At 39.0% G+C, this 20,465-nt stretch overlaps 1 protein-coding gene across 1 annotated transcript in view; it reads left to right on the top strand.

Annotated features, from left to right (window-relative positions):
- The window catches only part of abhd17c (abhydrolase domain containing 17C, depalmitoylase), a 48,483-nt gene that overhangs the window by 8,791 nt on the left and 19,227 nt on the right, over positions 1–20,465 (top strand). The gene's annotated exons all lie outside the window — the stretch shown is intronic.

The raw sequence follows: 20,465 nt of genomic DNA, 5'->3' as shown, positions 1-20,465 counted from the left end.
TTGTATTCAAGCAATTGATGCCGAATTGCCGCTAATTCGAAAGTGAAAGTAAAATGTCACTTTTAAGCTATTTGAAAGCGAGGAAAGTGGGAAAATTCAAACGAACTAAAAACGAACAATTGCTTTACGCCGAATTGCCGCTATTTCAAAGTGAAAGTAAAATGTGCACGCTGCTTTTACAAGCTATTTAAAAGCGAGGAAAAGAGGGAACGCCCCCGCCCCGCCCCCACGGTGATACCGGTATTACCGGTGTTGTCACACGTCGATTAACCGGTGGGAAAATTTCCTCACCGTCACAACCCTAGTAGCCAGACTATCTGACTTATGTTTTTTTTTTTCCATTTCAGACCACTCTTTTCATTTTTATGTGCAATTTGTATGAAAATGTCTGTGGACAGCTCATGAACACAAAGTATGATCCAGAAACTAGAATAGCACGTTTCATTTTTGATTTGTTGAGATACAAGCTCGCTGATGTTTTAAAACCTCTATACATCCTTTTTCCCATCTGCCCTTGATTCAGACTGTATTTCCAGGGCAAAATCAAATATGAATGATTATAGGACACAAGAGAGTCCTAGTGCATTGATATCCTGGCCACTAATGGTAAATACACTGGAGTTCAGAATGATTCATCTTTACATGAACTATTAATTAACGCTCCATCTCATTACCCTAACAAGCCTGAACCAGATGGGCCTCTCGAAGACCTGTGACGCAGGAGTACGGTGACGCATTTGATGTGAGAGTCAGGGGCTGTCATGAGAGCTGTCATCTTGGTTACTGAATCAAATGTATGGAACAATGGATTCATGAAGGTGAAGAGTCAGTCTGAAGCTCTGCAAATCCAGATTAAGGTTTGTTATCTGATATGTGGAGAGTGTTGGCTAAATACTTCACTTACTGCACCTCAGTCCACAACTAATGTGCTGAACATAATTAAAAGCAGATGCACAAGATGGAAACCACCAGTGTTTCCTGAGGGGCTCTTAAGGAAAGACACAGTGCTTGAATCTGCAGCATCATGGCCAAAGATGATATCATCAACTGAATCGGTCAGACAAATTCACTTCCTGACTGAATCATCTCAGATTAGACACACACTCACTAAACCTAGACCACTAGTGAGCTGGCAACAGGTTTGCAACTTCTATTAAGGAAAAATTATCTGCGGTAACTTGTTAAAAGCTTGTGCTGTGCAAAAACTCCTACCTAATTTGGTGTTCAAAAATGAGATACATTTTAAAAATCACTTGTAAACTTATGCTGTATTATCACCAAATCTTGGATTCAGACTGTGTCAACTTGTTTCCTTTCATTTACTAAGCATTTCTTTTTGGAACTGATTGACTATTAGTTGCGTTTACATTACCCATCAAATTGCGCAAATTGAAAATACGCCTAATGGAAACACGTCAATTTTTCAAAAACTCATATATCGCAAAAACCTTTTTACGCTCACATGAGGTGGCTTTTCAGGCAATTCGAAAAAGGAATATTTCACAAAACTTTTTTTTTCGCATTTACAGGTCACCTGGTGTAGTAAAACGCTCATGATCATTCTTTAACGTACTAACCTCCAAGAAACACCTCATACATGGCCACTCTCAAATATAAGGTGCTTTCCTTGTCTAATGCTCGGATAACCCCTTATTTACCCTGCATACGTCTGCAGCGCATTACGGCTCCAACACAGCCACCGGAGCAGATCGCTCCCACTCTAGTAAATGCTAGTTTTTTTTATACCAGTCGCGTACGCGTCTGCAGCACATTTCAGAAGCGTCCCAGAAGTGTCTCTCTGCGCTGCTTCGCTAAAGACACACACCTACATGTCCTACGATTAAAAATAATGGCTAGTGCAGTGGCTGTGATATATGTATACCTACCAAGATTCGTCGCCATGATTTATCGCGACTAGGGATGTCACGAGAACCTATAGCAGTACCAAGTCGGTATAAACATTTTAAAATCCTGCCGGCATTTGTTTTTCTTCAGTAGCATAAGTACCGATGGTACCGAAGATATAGCGACTAGCAAGGCAATTCTTCCGGAACTGATGGGGGCAGGCAGCGCATACACCTGGAAGTGTTTCAGTCGGCCCTCAAAGGGTAAAGAAGAAAAATTGCCTAAAAAGCACACAGAAGAACTACACATGGAAGACGGTGAGTCGGTGACAATATATGAATATGATTGTGTGAGATTTAAAAGAGTGCGCAGCATTGAAAGCTCGAGCGCTGTGCATGATCACACACACAAAGTTGCTGACTGACTGACAGCTTACAGCTCGTTCATTTGTTGTCTATCCATCCGCGGATTATCCTTATTAGGGCTGCAACAACTAATCGATAAAATCGATATGAAAATAATCGACAACGATTCTCATTATCGATTAGTCGGGTCTGCCCACGGTGCACGTCCAACTCCAGCCGGTCACGTCAAATTACAGCACTGAATAGCGCATTACGGACAAAATGCATCTAAAAATAGTGGAGGAAACAGAATGAGATGCTGCGGGAGAAGTACGTGATCCAAGCTGCCCAAAACTTAAGAATTCTTTATTTTAAGCTTTAACCTAACGCATTAGCGTATGGCGTAGGCTATAGGCTTGCCCTGTCCTGCGCTTTGACAGATTCATGTTCGTCCTCAGCGCAAAAACTTTCAGTTCACGGTCATATCCTTATCTGTAAATGTAACAAATTCACGCGAACACTTCCACTTTTGCAAAAAAGTCCGTTCTGATAGTAAATCTTTACTGAATGAGCGCCGGCGCGGCGGGCGCGTGGACGCGCGTCAGACAGACGGAACAACACAGTAGAGACGAGACAATTAAGTTAATACTCTGCGCAAAAACGTTCATTGTGCTGAAATATCTGTTGTTGATATTTAAAAGGTATAAATAAGGTTTTTAAATTTGGTTTAAAAGTCAACATGTAGTGCACGTATTTTATGAGAGTAGGAACTGTAAAGGGATACAGCGTGTAATTCTGAATATAAATATCAGATGCTTCATAGTCGCCTTTTACAGGATAAAGAAATGACATGTGATCAAAGCGTGTTCCTGCAGAACATTACTCTTACCTGTTGGTTAACATACTGAGTTTGTTTTTATTCGTCCTTATTATATTTATTATTATTTTAATTTTTAATGTAGAGATTTAAACTATATTCAAATACAGTGCTTAACAATTTAAAAAAAAAAACAAATTTATGTAAGGTTTGTGCCACTGCTGCTCTAAACTAACAGTATTGGTGATTATAATCATTTTTTAGCTTTCTGTATTGGCAAGTCCTCCAATGTGCATAAGCTCTTTAGTAACAGTAGTTGACTATTTCTATGCTATAATATAATTATTGCTGTTATCTATGAAAAAAGGCAGAAAAAAAAAAGTCAAGCTCTCAGATACCCAATTACAGTCAAAAAGTACCTAAGCAATGCCAGCAAGAATGCAAGCTGTTATGGAAGGCATAGGAGGACATTCTTGTTAATATGTGAATAAATACTAGCCTACTTAGTTTGATATTTGCCCAATAAATGACAATAACATTTTTAGATTTAAACAATTTTTTTGACAGATTCCTAAAATATTTGTGTTTTATCTTTTATTATGATGTGTGTCTAATAAATTGTTAAGCACTATTTTCATAGCATTCAGTTGACACGTTTGTTTAAAGGACATTGGGCAGAATGTGGAAGTGTTTTTTGTCAAAAAAAGAAAGAAATGAGAAGATCCGATTAATCGGAAAAATAATCGGTCAACTAATCGATTATCAAAATAATCATTAGTTGCAGCCCTACAGGACTCATATTTAAACCGTCTTTTTGCATTTTAATATTCACAGACACTAGTTCATATCGCGATTCGAATTAAGTGGCAGTGGCTACTTTTGATTTATTTGTCCAAAATTGTCGAATTCCGTGGCATTCCGCGCTATAGAGTAAATTACGTTTTTATGAATAGACTCCACGATCCCGTCCGCGTTTTCACAGAAACCATATGGCCCTAGAAATGTAACCACACTTCAGAACATTTCGGCTTGCCTTGTGTGTTGTTTGAACGAGTTGCAGGGGTGACCTCATGTCACAGGGTCTCTCTTTCTCTCTCTGTAGCGTATGCACCCAGATGCGTTATCAGGTACCGAAATTTGGCACCGATTGATTTAACGTGAATCGGTACTCTGTAGTACCGACGCAATTCGGTCGGTACCCTTAAAAGTACCGAGTTCGGTACCCAACCCTACTCACCGGTGAGTGAGACATGAGATAATCTGACAGCGTTGTATTCATTCAACCCTCCACCAACACCGTTGTTCTTATGATTTGTGCTACCCTGTCAGATTTTGCTTCCTCCCATTGAAACAGTAGGTAGCACAATGCGACAACAAAAAATGCTACCCATCAGATTATGCTTTATTAACGCGTACACCTACCCCAACCCTAAACCTACCCTTACAGTAATGCAAATACAGTAATTGTGTTCAGTGTGAGAAAATTGACATAATATTGATGTGCACATGCGCAATAAGCTCTGGTTGGACAATCTGACAGGTAGGATGAAATATCAGGACACCGTCTCTCATCGTGTCGCTGGTTAGCCTCTGGTCTGCCTGTGCGCTTTCATGTGTTTTGGAGGAGGCGTGGCTTTGGAGAGTGATTTGCAGGGGGGGGTATCTTATGCTTTTAAAGCTAGCTTGCTATTGCTAGCCTTTAAGATTTTCATAAATGACCTATTTTGATTTGGTTGACCTATATGCACTGAAAAAAAAATGCTGGAGGATTTATGTAATTTTCACTCAGAAATACATAAGTATTTAATTAAATATGAAATTTTGAAGTAAAAAAAAAACTGTAATGGTATTTTCTTGTAAATCGTACTCCAATAATCTTTCAAATAATTTTATTTCCAACTACGAAACTGTTTTTACAGTGTACCTGTGTAGTAGTTCAGCAGAATGGGCTGAGATGCTGAATAGTGAAGTGTTGTTGGTGCATCAAACTAATATAAAAAAAAAAAAAGCAAATGGAAAAAAGTTTTTTTTTTTCACAAAATGTCCATTGTAATCTATATTATATTTGCATTTCATGTAGTCCCTAGGCAGTGGTTTATGTATTCAGAATTTCTCTAGTTTGTAATGGGACAAATTGCTGCAACTTGGGAGGCTTTCAGTGGAAATGCAACAAATGCCTTTGAGTTATGGCAATTCCACACATGTGCCCATTTTATTCCGCTTTGCTGCTGTTGTAGCCTCTGAGCTTGGGAGGATGAAATGAGTCAAAAAAGGTTTTAGAGGAAAATGCAACTGCACTAATCTGTCATGATTACAGCAAGTATATTGTAGTCTGAACACAATTGTATTCTTACTAGAAAAGAACATGGAGACACTAGATGAGTTTTTAAATGTTGCCCTTGTGCTAAGGGCACCAAGTTGTCGATCAAGCTTTTCCTGAAGCCATATGCATATAAAACAATATTTTTCCTCTTAATGATTTTATGATGCTCGTATTGAACCATTCGATCCATTCGGAATGCATAACACTGAAAAAACACTTGCAACCCCAAAACTTTCATATCTATGATTTATTTACCTTTTAACCTTCTAGGTTCCAGCTTCTACTGCTCATATTGAAACTGCATTCATTTTTAAACCACACTGTTTGCATGTCATGGAGTCCTTAGGCAGTTTCTGTTAATTTAAATATTTCTTATTACTAAATTTCCCTGTTATATTGGAAGAAGTTTGTGAAAAGTAATGGAAAATGTATTCTTTCGCCCACTCTTGCTTCTCGCCTCTTTAAACGTTATTTCTTCTTTCACTAGCCTGCATTTGTCCTGCTTTTAAAGGCAGATCTTCCTCTGTAATTACTGTACTGTGTGCACTGGTCCCTCAGTTTGACTCTCTTTAACCTTCCTCTTTGCTGACAGCTCTGCCCTGAAAATGATCTGCATGGCTGATCAATGGTGTGCTCTTGGACAGCTAGATTTTTACACTTTTCCTGAATTCTGGGATATCTCGGAACCATTTAGCAGTCCAGAATGAACATTTTCTCCCCCAGCCTCCATCTGCAAAGGCCTATCATTTATTGGGGGTAGCAGTAATTAAAGTTTACATTGAAATTCAGATCATTTTAGGGGTCGTTGCGTAACATTTTTAGCATACAAATCAAATTTCTCTCTTAACGGTCTTAAACATTGAAGACTAGACTTTTAGAATATTTATGCTAGGGATGTTGAGTATGATGTTAATTTGTGGTAGATAAGGTATTCTGGGTGGTTGCTTACTTTCAGATGACTGGTCTGAGCTCGCAAGTAGAAAAAGCATAAGTCTGATCACTTACAACTCATCGAACAGCATGATTTGTGGTATCATTCATGTGTGAAGTTTAATATTTCGGAGTATGAGCAACAATAATCGTGATTCTCGCTTTGCTACTTGTAAATCCAGGAGTGAATGTTTTAAATTGGTTGGCACTTCACAGTGTTTAATCCATCCCGTCTGCCGTTTCCGTGGAGACCCTGCATCCGTATCACCACAGTCACTGGATCAGCATTTTCCCAGTGTTTGCGACAGACAGCCGCTCTCTTAACGTCACCGTAAAGAGCTAGGGAGGTGTGTTCCTGTTCCCGTTCATCGCGTGCTGCCGGTTAATCTCATTTCAGAGCAACATTAGTTTGTTATCCCCATGAGGACTGCAGGAGGACAGACAGACATTTTTAATCGGGGAGTGTTCACGGGTACGATTCACCATATGAGCTTGAGCCCGAGACTTACGTGGTCTATGGCTCCACATCCCACTTTCTCATTTAAGATTAAGGTTTTTCTCTCTTTGTACACAAGACATGGGTTTCCTACTGGTAAACTGTGTACAGCAAAGCAGTAAATCCCAAATGATAAGAGAGGAGCAGCCAGTCACTAGAGCCCCCGATAAAAACAGCAGTAAACTGACAAAAGTAGTTTCAGTTGTGTGAAGGACTTAGATTGGTTTGCACCAACCAAATAGAAAAGAGGGAAAATGTGCTTCTATTAAATTACTTTGAGCTTCAAGGCAGCGTCCCATTTGCTGACTCAAAACAACTCAATTTTAGTAGGGGATGTCCTGCTGGCTTCTTTCTGACATCTTGCTCTTCAAAATGAAATGGAGGTGATGGACTAAACTGTTATTTTAGATGTTTCTCTCTGGTTCCTGACAAAATAAGAGCAGGATTATCACACAATCATGTTGAAGTGGACTGAATAAGGAATGAGACCTAAAACCTGGAAACAAGTTAACATTTTTTATTTTTTAAAACTTTCTGTAACATCATGCTAAAATCAATGGGTTTTTTTTTAATGGGTTTTTGGTTAAATGCCTGATAAGGTCTGTAGTGAGCACAAGCTCAAGATACATTACGGACATGTTTTTATAGCGCTCAATAATGGCCAATCAATCCTATTTAGGGTAAAAATAAGAAAAATAATACTTATTTCAAAATAAATATTAAGACGACATCATAATTCATGTCTTTCTCCAATGAACAGAAGTGGACACTGGACAGGAGATTTTTTTGTTGTTAATTTGTTTAAAAAAAACGCATTTTAAATCGCAAAAAAAATACACTGTGCCAAGCCATCAGAACCAAACCGAAAACAAAGGTATGTATTGAACCATGGGCTAACTCTATTGTTGCATCCCTTGCGCATACTTTGTACGTGCAGGTCGCACATGCGCATTGACTTAGTTTTGCACTAATCAGTTGTTCCACAAGGTGGCAACACAGGCCCAGGCCGTTGTTTCACAGTAGAAAATGAATCTAAAGAGACGGAACAACAACAAAATAGCGGAGACTGCAAGAACAACAGAGTACAAAGACATTTTCATCGATCATAACTTCTAGAGAAAAATAGAGCAGACGCTGGACAAAGATGAAGCTCTCTAGAGTGCATGTCAACCGCCTGCGTTCGTGCATGCTCTCAAAAGGAGTATACTTTGAAAAGCTGCACATTTGGCTGTATGAATAAAAAACTGAAGTGTACTTTGGGTTTAAGAGTCTTTAACCTTTGCTGGTCACATAGCTTATTCTCTCCTATAGGATTTTTATGGAGGGAACCAGGGCAATGTGAACTTTCAGGATGGCCCACAAAAATCATCCCTGCAGCTCTCTATGGGGTTTAGAAAGCATACTTAAGTAGGTCTTTTAAGTGTAGGCAAACCCCAGAAAACCCCTCGGTATAACAACCAGCGTTTTCTTTGGGAAACTTTAATACTAGATCCAAGCAGGACAGTAGATTATCAGTTCGTCAGCGTGAGAAACAATTAATTGGTTTCTGTCAAGACCTTGAGAGCCCACCCAGACTCCTTTCAAGCTAGTCTGGAGCTGTGTTGAGAGTCGGCGGGGCTAACTAATGCAGGAGGGAGTTGAGACGCTGGAACTGTTAATGCTCACCTGCTGAGATGAGCAGCTGCGCCTCCATCTGATTCTTCTACTAGTCCGTCACTGAGGCTTATGACTGAGAAACTGCTAGTAAGGCAAAGACATCAGAGTCATACAGAGGCATGGTTTGAGAGCAGGAAAGGAAGCAAGTGTGCTCTGCAGTGAAGCATGGACTAATTTTTAACTGCCCTGGGTTTGTGTGACAGACATAGCAACCATAAAATCTGACTCGTCCTCTGCTTTTCACACCTACACAGTTTTTACCACCGTTCATCTCTCTCCACTGATCCTTTTACATTTGGTTCCTTCCTTTCTTGTAGTCCTTCACAATTCTGTGAATGCGAATCTGTCACCGACTGCATGCTTACTACACCTGCAGACTCAGGCAGAAAATTTAAGGGGGTCTGAATACTTTCCGTACCCACTGTATACTGTAGTCTGGATCTTGGCATAACACTCGAGTACCCGAGGTCAGGAAAACCTTCAGCTTGGGTTCGATTCAGGACAGATTGGGCATTGTGTCAGCTCCAGGTTTTCAAATATGACTCATTGTTCCCAACAGAACTTGTCCAACACAATATTCAAAGCCTTCCCCCATATAGGAAAATATATTTTTGGTATTTCTGCTGTATGGATGACAAACTGGGATTATTGATGTATTGAATTAGCCAAGATTCATTTTGTGATTCCAGAAGTTTCAAGAACTGTATGTTCTTCAGTAAAGCAATGGTTACATTAATTGTGATGGTCCCGTTTAGACATTGTTGACTATAACTAGCTTTGCAAATACACACCTACTAACTTACTAGAGTATTAGTAGACCGTTAAATTTAGGGTTAGTAGTAGAAAAAGTCATGCTTGCGAAGTTATTCATAATCAGTAGAATGTCTGTTTGTGCACCATGAAAATAAAATGTTTGCAGATATTAAGCAGATAGTCTATTAATGACAGTTGCGAAGTTACTTACGGTGCTTTTCCACTGCATGGTACGGCACGGCTTGCTTTTGGGGGGTTTTCCACTGTGTACAGTACCTGGTTCCTGGTACTTTTTTCAGTACCACCTCGGCTGAGGTTCCAAGCGAGCCCACATGAAAGCCCGCATGGAGTTTGCTAAAAAAACACCTGAAGGACTCCAAGATGGTGAGAAATAAGATTCTCTGGTCTGATGAGACCAAGATAGAACTTTTTGGCCTTAATTCTAAGTGGTATGTGTGGAGAAAACCAGGCACCTGTCCAATACAGTCCCAACAGTGAAGCATGGTGGTGGCAGCATCATGCTGTGGGGGTGTTTTTCAGCTGCAGGGACAGGACGACTGGTTGCAATCGAGGGAAAGATGAATGCGGCCAAGTACAGGGATATCCTGGATGAAAACCTTCTCCAGAGTGCTCAGGACCTCAGACTGGAACTAAGGTTTACCTTCCAACAAGACAATGACCCTAAGCAGACAGCTAAAATAACGAAGGAGTGGCTTCCCAACAACTCTGTGACTGTTCTTGAATTGCCCAGCCAGAGCCCTGACTTAAACCCAGTTGAGCATCTCTGGAGAGACCTAAAAATGGCTGTCCACCAACGTTTACCATCCAACCTGACAGAACTGGAGAGGATCTGCAAGGAGGAATGGCGGAGGATCCCCAAATCCAGGTGTGAATAACTTGTTGCATCTTTCCCAAAAAGACTCGTGGCTGTATTAGATCAAAAAGCAAAGGGTCTGAATATTTAGGACCATGTGATATTTCAGTTTTTTTTTTTTAATAAATCTGCAAAAATGTCAACAATTCTGTGTTTTTCTGTCAATATGGGGTGCTGTGTGTACATTAATGAGGAAAAAAAATTAACTTAAATGATTTTAGCAAATGGCTGCAATATAACAAAGAGTGAAAAATTTAAGGGGGTCTGAATACTTTCCGTACCCACTGTATACTGTAGTCTGGATCTTGGCATAACACTCGAGTACCCGAGGTCAGGAAAACCTTCAGCTTGGGTTCGATTCAGGACAGATTGGGCATTGTGTCAGCTCCAGGTTTTCAAATATGACTCATTGTTCCCAACAGAACTTGTCCAACACAATATTCAAAGCCTTCCCCCATATAGGAAAATATATTTTTGGTATTTCTGCTGTATGGATGACAAACTGGGATTATTGATGTATTGAATTAGCCAAGATTCATTTTGTGATTCCAGAAGTTTCAAGAACTGTATGTTCTTCAGTAAAGCAATGGTTACATTAATTGTGATGGTCCCGTTTAGACATTGTTGACTATAACTAGCTTTGCAAATACACACCTACTAACTTACTAGAGTATTAGTAGACCGTTAAATTTAGGGTTAGTAGTAGAAAAAGTCATGCTTGCGAAGTTATTCATAATCAGTAGAATGTCTGTTTGTGCACCATGAAAATAAAATGTTTGCAGATATTAAGCAGATAGTCTATTAATGACAGTTGCGAAGTTACTTACGGTGCTTTTCCACTGCATGGTACGGCACGGCTTGCTTTTGGGGGGTTTTCCACTGTGTACAGTACCTGGTTCCTGGTACTTTTTTCAGTACCACCTCGGCGGTGGTCCCAGGGGAGCCGTACCGTTACCAAAATGTGATGTGTAAACCCTGCTGATCACTGATTTACCAGAGAGAATCGTCACCACCACCACCATGTCATTGAACTTGCGACACGAGACCCGCTAGATTAAATCAACACAGCCAGCGAGGATCGAACACAACTTTTAATTGAACGCACACAACAGTTTCGATCGAGCGAACCTTTTTTTTAAACAACAAAATAATGTCTGTTGAGGAAGTACAGATGTTCCTCTCATTGATAGCCGAGGAGCAGATCCAGCAAGAGTTTGATGGGACGACGTGGAGGAAGAGGCAGTGCACATGTCTACAATCCCGCCCACTCTAAAGCAGTACTAAACTGCAGTGGAAACGCAAACTGAGCCGAGCCGTGCCGAGCCATACCATGCAGTGGAAAAGCACCAATTATAGACAACCAAATGTCTAAATAAAGTGTTACCAAAACAATGGTTATTAAGAGGGGTAATTATTTAAATGCTTTGAAGTCATCCGGTGTCTCCCCTTGGAAGCTTGTTGAAGACACTATAGCAGGCTAATGAAAATGATCCTATTCACTTAATTAGTTTCTGGCCTAATTGTGCACCATTCAATTTATTTTTAATCAAAATGTAACTTGTTTCTCCTCTGATATTAATTTCCTCCTTTGGCTTTCCTGATCACCAAGCACTTTTCTTTTTCAACTCCTCCCTTTCAACCACCTGTCTCCATTCTGGTGAACTTTTCTCAATCCATTCAATTCCCAATTAAATAATAAATTAGCCATTGTATCCATCTGATGTGATCACTTTACTGCCATTTTTAAAGTTCAATAGGATATTGAGCTATTGAGAAATAAATAGAAGCTAGTGTTTGTACCACCTGAACTGACTTGAATTGATTGACATTGCTTTCATGAAGATGGGCCACCATTCAGTGATGGACCATAGTGGTGAAATCTTTCTTTAGATTTTTCATATGCGTTTGTGTTTTAAAGCTTAAAGAGATTGTCATTTACCCTAATTGTCACTCTGTGGAGCACAAAAGAAGATATTTTGAAGAACTTTATTAACCATTAACTTTTATTGTATGGACAAAAACTGTCTTGAGATTCCTCAAAATATCTTCTGCATTCCATAGAAGAAACAAAGTCATCCAGGTTTGGAACGACATGAGGGAGGGATGTTTTAACCAGGAAGGCAAATTCAGATTTGCTAGAGTGCATTTGCATTTGATTATATCCATGTGGTGTTTGACTCCTGCATTGAGAGAAATAATTTCATGAACCTGGGGTAATCTGGTGTTGGCAGGTCACTCCTGACTGCACAGGAAAGCAGTAAAAGGATTTTAAAGTGCTTTAGGAGCTCGTCTGCATGCAGTAAATGAAACCGTGCCGTAACGTTTACACGTGGAGTCTCTCTTTAAAGAGGCACGTGAGGTCAGACTCAGAGGACATCCTCTTAAAACAGCCGTTTCTTACTCCCAGCACACAGACAGGTGAAAGCATGCAAGTTGCTTACCAGACATTCACTGAACATTTTACGTGGATGCATTTGCTTTCTTGAGCATACAGAATAACTTGCTCTGACAGAGTCTTTGGTGTCTATTGTGGGATTGAGGTTTTCGGAGGATTATTTGTAATTGAAAGTAGGATAGGCGTGTTGGATAGAATGAAACTCATGTCAGGTTTTGTGACTTGCAACTTAGTATTCAGTAGTTCTGCCTACATAGGCAGCATCCTAACTGTAATTGATGTGGAATGCTCTACTAGGCGACAACTGTCTATTAGTGTTGGGCGATATGCTAAATTTTCATATCGTCCTATCATCAGCCTGTGAGATCGCCGATACACGATATTATCGTGCTAATTTATGTAATTATTTAGCCTACTTGGTTTCATTGCGAGAAAGTGAACCAACTCCAACGTAAGGCTAAAAGAAGCCTAATGTTTTTAATATGACTGAATTTGTATTTAACATAAATTAATAGAAACATCGTAAGTTACTAATTATGATGCTTTCATTTCCTCAGTTATTCAAAAAGCAGCTACAGAAAACGAGCAAAGAACATTACATTACCAAAGAACATCATCACAAGCTCAGTCTAGCGCGAGTTTATGCACTTTAAAAACACTCCCGTTAAACTCAGTGGATTTACACTATATGATGAATAAATCTCTTATACTTACATCTGAACTTTGTTGTTTATAATGAGATTCGCGAGTCAGAATTCAGTCAGCGCGTGCTGAACAACAGAACTCCACTGTTTCAGTGATGACTCATCTGAACGCCTCTGATTGGCCATTGCATTCATAAGCTCAGCATAATCGTGTGTGATTGGTTAGAACACGCACTACTGTAAAAACGTGGAAAAAGAAATATAATGCAACAAATAAGCCCTAATATTAATTAGATAGTATTACTAGCCTGATAATAATAATAATAATCGTCTTGCTATCGTCAAAGGCATCAGCCACAGGCGATATCTCTGTCTATCGTCGATACACGATACTATCGTCTATCAGCACGACCCTACTGTCTATCATACAAATAGCGCTTCTCAAGTGCATTGCAGTATTTGATCAATAATATCAGTATTTTAGTACTGAATGTTTATGATCATCTCTCTCCCTTTATCCGTGTTGCACTGCATTATAGGTGGCTTGTAATGCATCATTGGATTGCCTTCTTTGCACACCTATGATGTTTTAAAATTCTGTGTAGCTCACTTGGATTTGGAGCTGATCCAGTATCATGCATGATGTGAATAAAGTCTTAAAATCTTGTCTGCTCTGTTCAGTAGGGGCTAAACAAATGCCCCTGAATTTTAACTGGTGTTGAAGAAAGTGAACAAAGTGTTGAACTGCTTTGGATTCTTCTCGCAGTGCAACAGACCTAAAAAGTGTTTGTGCGATGACAGCTAATGAATTGCCTGAAAATTAGTTATGGATAAAACTCAAGGTATTATCAGTAATGTCGGCTAATTAAAATGCCCTTTTCACCCACAGCCAAGAACACTGAACCACATCCGTGTGACATTCAGTTATTGCAGAGAAAAAATGTGGATGAAGATGCATGAAGTCTTCTAATCCTGCACAGCTGGGAAGCCATGTTAAGGAGGATTTCAGCAGCAAATTAACACCAATTTTCTCTTTTAGTTGTTGTTTGTAGTGCACATTCTGAAACTTTGCTCACATAATGACTCACAACTCTTTTGCTATTTTCAAGATGGAGGAAGAATGTGACAAAGGTCATGAGGTCAGTGTTTACTCTGTCGGTCAAGTGCAGGGAAGTTCATAAAGTTTTAACTTCAGCTGACTCTGGTCACCTTGTGCCTCAAGTCCTTGTTTGGATGCTTAAGCTGATTCTTGCAACCAAAACAACATGATTTTTAAATTATTTTATAATGTTCTCTGAGGTTCACTTAATATCTTAAGTGTGATTTAACATTAAAAAACATCATTTAGAAGTAATAGGCTATTTTCTATCCTGTTTTTGAGCCTCTCTGCAGAACGGTCTGTTTTTATAGATGGGGCACATTCAAGACTCGCAAGTAAACTAGTGATCGACCGATATTGATGTTTTATAACCGATACTGATACCAATTATTTGCGTGTTTATGTGCCCAGCCTAAGTGACTCCGACTTGATGAGACGATGAGCATATAGACAACATAGAGCGAATTAAATTCAGCACTTTTATTTCCAACATGCGCCCATTCATGGCTGCATATTATTTAATTCACGCAAAGTTACGTCTTTATTGGGACAGGACTTGACGGATTATCTTACGTGACTCTGAGTTCGTCTCTATTTCTTCGAGCCAAGCTGCATAAACTGCATATCAGGCATTTATGTAATACATCTAATTTGTGCATTAATGGCTGTTATGTTAAAGTTTACTAACTACAGTAAATCAAGTACCTGTGCACGCCGTTGTTGTTGTCTCCTCTCCCCTCAGACGCCGTGGTGCAATGGCGATCCTGCGCGCAATTCTCAAAACATCCACAAGATGGCGACGTTTATCGGTGAATCCGATATTACAAATCCGATATCCGATTATTGTAAAATGCTTAAATATCGGGAAAAATATCGGTAAATTGATATATCGGTCGATCTCTAAAGTAAACACCCACTGCGATGATTGGCTAACAGTTTCACTTATTAAAATAACAAATGGATGCTGCTGTGATGTACACAACATGGGTCATTTAGGTTAAAAACGTGTAAATATTCCTAAAAAAAAAAAAGTATATATCAAAAAGTATATAATAGTGCAACAGTGCCCGCCTACATTTTAAATGGCCTGTTTCCAGAAGTATTTTTCTCATTAATTTTTCCTATAAGGATTTAAAAAAAGACTTTAAGGTGTTATTTGTTATTGGCATGAAGCAAACCAACCAGTTATGAGGTGAATCACAACATTACAGACCTTGATATGAATTATTTGTAAATCGGACAAAAAGACAAAGGTTCGAGACTATACTTAACATCTTTAATGGGGGAAAGAACTCCATTGAATCATTGCAAATGACTGAAAAACTTTTGATTTAAAGATGTTGATTGCATGTATAGAAAACACATTTTACATTTATTGTAAAATATGCATATATATGACATGATTTGCTTTTCTCGTTTCAACTGAATGATGGCGATTTCTTTGCAGAATCATTGGTAATGTAGTTTTTCTACTAGGAATTATGCTGTTATTTTAAAAATAAGATGAAATAATGCAGGCTGATGACTTTAACAAAAGCATATACCACCGATTAACAACCTCATAGCTCACACCAGGTCTGTCTTTAATGGGTTACAAGTTATCGTAAAAAATCTATTCCCCAATAGAGAAAATGAATGGGATTTTTACTTCTGGAAGCGATTGTTGCACTCTATTCTGTCTGGTGCAAAATAACGAACAGCTGACACCGCTTACAGTATCCTTAATGTTGCAGGTTTGCACGTGACAATGAGATTCTAGCATGAAGTACTTTGCTTGTTCAAACTGAAAGTGGAAACTCTTTTCACCTAAACCATTTTTGACAGTCCGTTCTTGTCAAGAGCCCTCTAAAAAGTTTCTTGCAAACAATTTTCACCGGAATATGCAACTTTTGAATAGCCGTCAATAGGATTTGTGCATTCTATAGGATGACATTAGACGACTCCTGCAAGTAAACAGTGCTGCTACTCTATTACACACATCAGTGCTTACTTGAGGTATCACTTGAGGTATAGATATTCATAATTCATATGCATATGGATTACTTAAGAATTTGTAAGGCATAGACATGCATCTGTTTCCATTGAGAAGCCAGCAGGGCATTCACAGCGAGCCTTATTTTCGGGGTAAACCTTTCAGGTTGGCAACAGCATGCGAATTTCAGCCCAAAAATCCATCTGTAAATGTTTGCTTTGGCAGAAAGGCGGTTTCACAAAACAGACTACTGTGTGTGCGCGCTGTTCTTCCTGTGCATGATCACAGAGCGCCTCTTATTTTTCCCCAGATTAGCATACACACACAAAAACACGCATCTTTCCCAGTCTCTCTCAGGTTCTCATATTGTTTCAGCTCAGAAAAACATGGCGAATGGTTTGTGTGCATAGCTGTTTGTGCCGCTTTGGCTTTAAACACTGAAATTTGCTTTTCGTTCCAGCTGTTCCATGGAATCGGACCCCGGTGCTTGTTTGGACAAGCCATTTCTCATTGCCTTAATTCAGGCTAAGGAAACACAGCATTTGCATCGACTTGTGTGTTTTCAACATGCTTGTGTTTTCAGTAGTTTTCCACATAGGAAAAAAGGGGATGCTAGTGCTAGACGCAGCGAGTTTGTCCTGGCTCGGAGAGTTTTCCCTCTTTTCAGAGCTTGATTTCGGATCAATCTCTGATGTTTTCTCAGTATGTGGAAATGGATTTGTTTTGGCAGATCCTTGAGGTATCATCACACCCTTGTTCTTGCTATCTCACCATCAACATTTGGATCTCTCTGAAATGATATTTGATATCAGATAAGAATAATTAATTTCCCGGCACGTTGAATCAAAGGGGGTTTCTCCTTCCAGAAAAGTAACTCGCAAGAGTGACTGGAAGCATATTGAGGCTTGAAAAGACTCTCTGATTGGTTTATTTTGGCCTGGTTCCCTTTCCAAACCAATTTTCCCATCCATACTAGGCTTACTGCGGTAGTCTTTGTTGACGGTGTTACCGGTGTTAAGCCGCAACACGGTTACATCACTGCACACCTTTACATCAAGGTGTATGCCGTGCCTCCAAGCTTTCTTATTCATTTTGCTAATAAACGTTCTATGTTTCTTATTTATTAATTGTTTTATATATATTTAAACTTTGTGCAAGTTATTTATTTATATTAGGTCTATAGCATGGTGTATTTTTATTCGGTTTGTTAACAAAATTTCTGTTTAATATAAGTGAGTTGTCCATCTTGTTGTTTCTCCATTCAAGCAATTGACACCAAATTGACGCTAATTCGAAAGTGAAAGTAAAATGCGCACATGCATTTATAAGCCATTTAAAAGCAAAGGAAAGCAAGGAAAAGATGGAAAACCCCAACGAACCACACCCCACGGTGATACCGGTATTACCGGTGTTATCACACATCGATTACCCGGTGGGAAAATTTCCTCACCGTCACAACCCTAATCCATACTAATCTTTGACTCATGCAGGTATCCTGATATCCATCTAACCACCTCCTCCAAGTGTTTCTGTTTTCATCTGAGCCTTCAGAAAAATGGCATTTCCTGTTTCCGTGATGTAGTTGTTGTATAACCTTGTGTTTTGGGTCATTGTTATGTTGAGTTACCGATGATTGTTTGAGTTTTTACAGCTTGACATTCTGCTGTGGAGTTTTGTGATATGTAGTGTTTTTCTCTAAACATAACAGCATGTACTTTTCACCAGAAAGTTCAACTTTTGTCCTCTTCTTTCACACAGCATCGCTGTGGTGGTGTTTTTTAATATCTTGGTGGTCTTCTGCAAGTTGTAAGATGGACAGCAGTATGTTGTTCTTGTCTTCTGTAACCTCCTGTGAGTAATTTCCTGTGCCATGCTTTGCTTGGATCTTGGTGCATCAGTGAATTATCAAGAGATAAGAGATCCTGCAGATCCTTTGAGAGAAGCTTGAGCACTCAGATCGTCTCTGATCCTCAAAAAACTTTGTAAATGAAGAGTATGACTGGAAGATCCTCTAGTGGGCCTCGGTCTCAGCATGTTTGTATCTTCTCTGAAGACTCCATGACATGCCCTTGCATTGATCTTTGTAGGACACTTACTCCTAGGGAGTAGTATGTGTTTTGAATTTTTTAAAGTTCTGCACTCAAAGTTCAGTTCTGAGTTGTTATTGTTCCATTCGGAAAGTTTTCCTGTCCATCCTCTTCTTCTTTTTTTTTGCCAGTAGACCCTGAAATGTCTTTTGGCCTGGAAGGTTATTTATAAAGTGTTACCATTTTTATTGATAAATTGTTCCCCTTTTAACTGAATAATAATAATAATAATAATAATAATAACAATTTATTATTAGTAGTAATTTATTTATCATTATTTATTATTTATTTTCAATGCATTACTACTACTACTATTATTATTATTATTATTATTATTTTATTTTATTTATTTTTTTACAGTTTAACTTAAAGTTGAACTTGCGGACCATTTTGTATGAAAACAATAATTTGAAAATGATTGTGAATGAGATTTTTAGTGCTTGGGTGAAGGGAAAGATTTTTGGTGAATAAAATTTTAAATTATGATCTGTGCCTCATGCAGAATCATGTCATATGACAAGTCCATATGTATCATATATATATATATTTTTTTAAATTCTGGTAATTTTTGAAGTGTGACAGTCATTGACTTGACGACTTTCATTTTTGGGGGAACCATTTCTTTAAATAAGGTTTCAGTTTTAAATAATGCGTGTAAAAAAAATCAAATTTCATTCAAAACGGTTCACAAACAAACTGTAAGCTGACTCTCAATGTGGATTGTTGTTGATGGAGATGAATTACCTCAGTGATGTGTTTTCCCTCTCCTCTCCATCTCCATCTCCAGATCTCTAGAAACTTGATTGTCAAGCCTGAATTTCACAGTATCTATCAGCTTGGTCACATGGGTGGTTGTTTATTTACAAGAGCGCTCTCTGTCTCCTCTTTTCACCCTGTAATATCTGTCTGTGTGGAAAACGGAGAAGGAGACTTCATGTTCCGTTACCTGATAAAATCTCGCCCAAGCTAGTCGAGTTCAAAGAGGCTCGTGTAGCCAGCGCTCTCCGCGGGACACTTTGTACCGCTGCGTGTGCATTTGAGACATCTCACTCAGCTCTGGGCAAGCCTCTGGTAAAAACCTGAAATAGTCTGATCTGAGGTCAGACTTCAAACATGTTTGCTTTCTGTCGGTAACCCTGGCACACACCTTAGAGCCGCCGCTTCTGATCAGGTGTCAGACCCGACTGCAAAGCTGCCCAGGAAAGTTGGAGAACAAAAACCTGAAGAGCATACCAGTGCATTTTTTCCTTCCTTTCTCCATCTATGTCTTGACTTCTCACTCGCCCTCTTTAGCCTTTCCTTTGAGCGCATCTTAAAGTGTCAAATAAAGCTTCAGTCCTGTGTTCACTAGCTCAGGGACTCACTTAAGTTGTTTTATGGAGCCTGCGAGTTCTCTGTTCTTGACCTAACATGCCATTTTGTCCAGTTGGATTATCTAATAATATGCCATGATGAAAATATATTTTGCCACAAATTGTAATGTTACTATAGACACAAATGCAATTCAAAGTAAACAGCATGAGCTGTTTGCATTAGGGATGCTCCGATCAGGTTGCTTGCAGCCGATACTGAGTACCGATTTCTTGTCATGGTGATCGGCCGATACTGATACCGATTCTGATGCTTCAAGCTTTATATAGACTGTTTCATCGGGCGCACGCGCCTGTCCCGAAGTTTACTTCTGGTCTGTGTTTGTTTATCAGTCTGGCTATGTCGCCGGCTACAAACGTAGTTAAAGTAAAGGTGGTGAGTAGACTGAGGTTGGGCTCAGGTGGTTGTGCTGTGGGATGTGTTTCCCATACATTTATTTATTTGTGGTGCTCGCCACAATATCAAAACTGACCGATTTTCCAAAAGGCTTAGTTGAATAAACATGAGCACGTACTGCACGTTTAAAAATCAAAACGAGGCGTGGGTGTTTTTATATCACTATTTCTGAAGGAAGTTGTCATTTTGGGGAAACATTTTGGGTTTTTTTATATTTTCCGTTTTCATTTTAAGTTAAGTTGAAGTGTTAGTAATTTTGTTTTTGTTTTTATTTGCTTGTTTTTATAGTTTGTTTTATTTATTTTAGTAGATCAAGTTGAACTAAATGAAAATGAGAGAAAATACTTTTTTATATTTAATTTTACATTTTAGTTTAGGTAACAAATGTTTTTTATGGACTTAATTTTATCTATCTATCTATCTATCTCTCTCTATCTATCTATCTATCTATCTGTCTGTCTGT

This window comes from Sinocyclocheilus rhinocerous, unplaced genomic scaffold (assembly GCF_001515625.1).
Source record: "Sinocyclocheilus rhinocerous isolate Xijiao unplaced genomic scaffold, SAMN03320098_v1.1 scaffold1467, whole genome shotgun sequence".
Taxonomy (NCBI): Eukaryota; Metazoa; Chordata; class Actinopteri; order Cypriniformes; family Cyprinidae; genus Sinocyclocheilus; species Sinocyclocheilus rhinocerous.
Note: the sequence above shows the minus strand (reverse complement) of the source record. Positions and strands in the feature narration are given on the sequence as shown.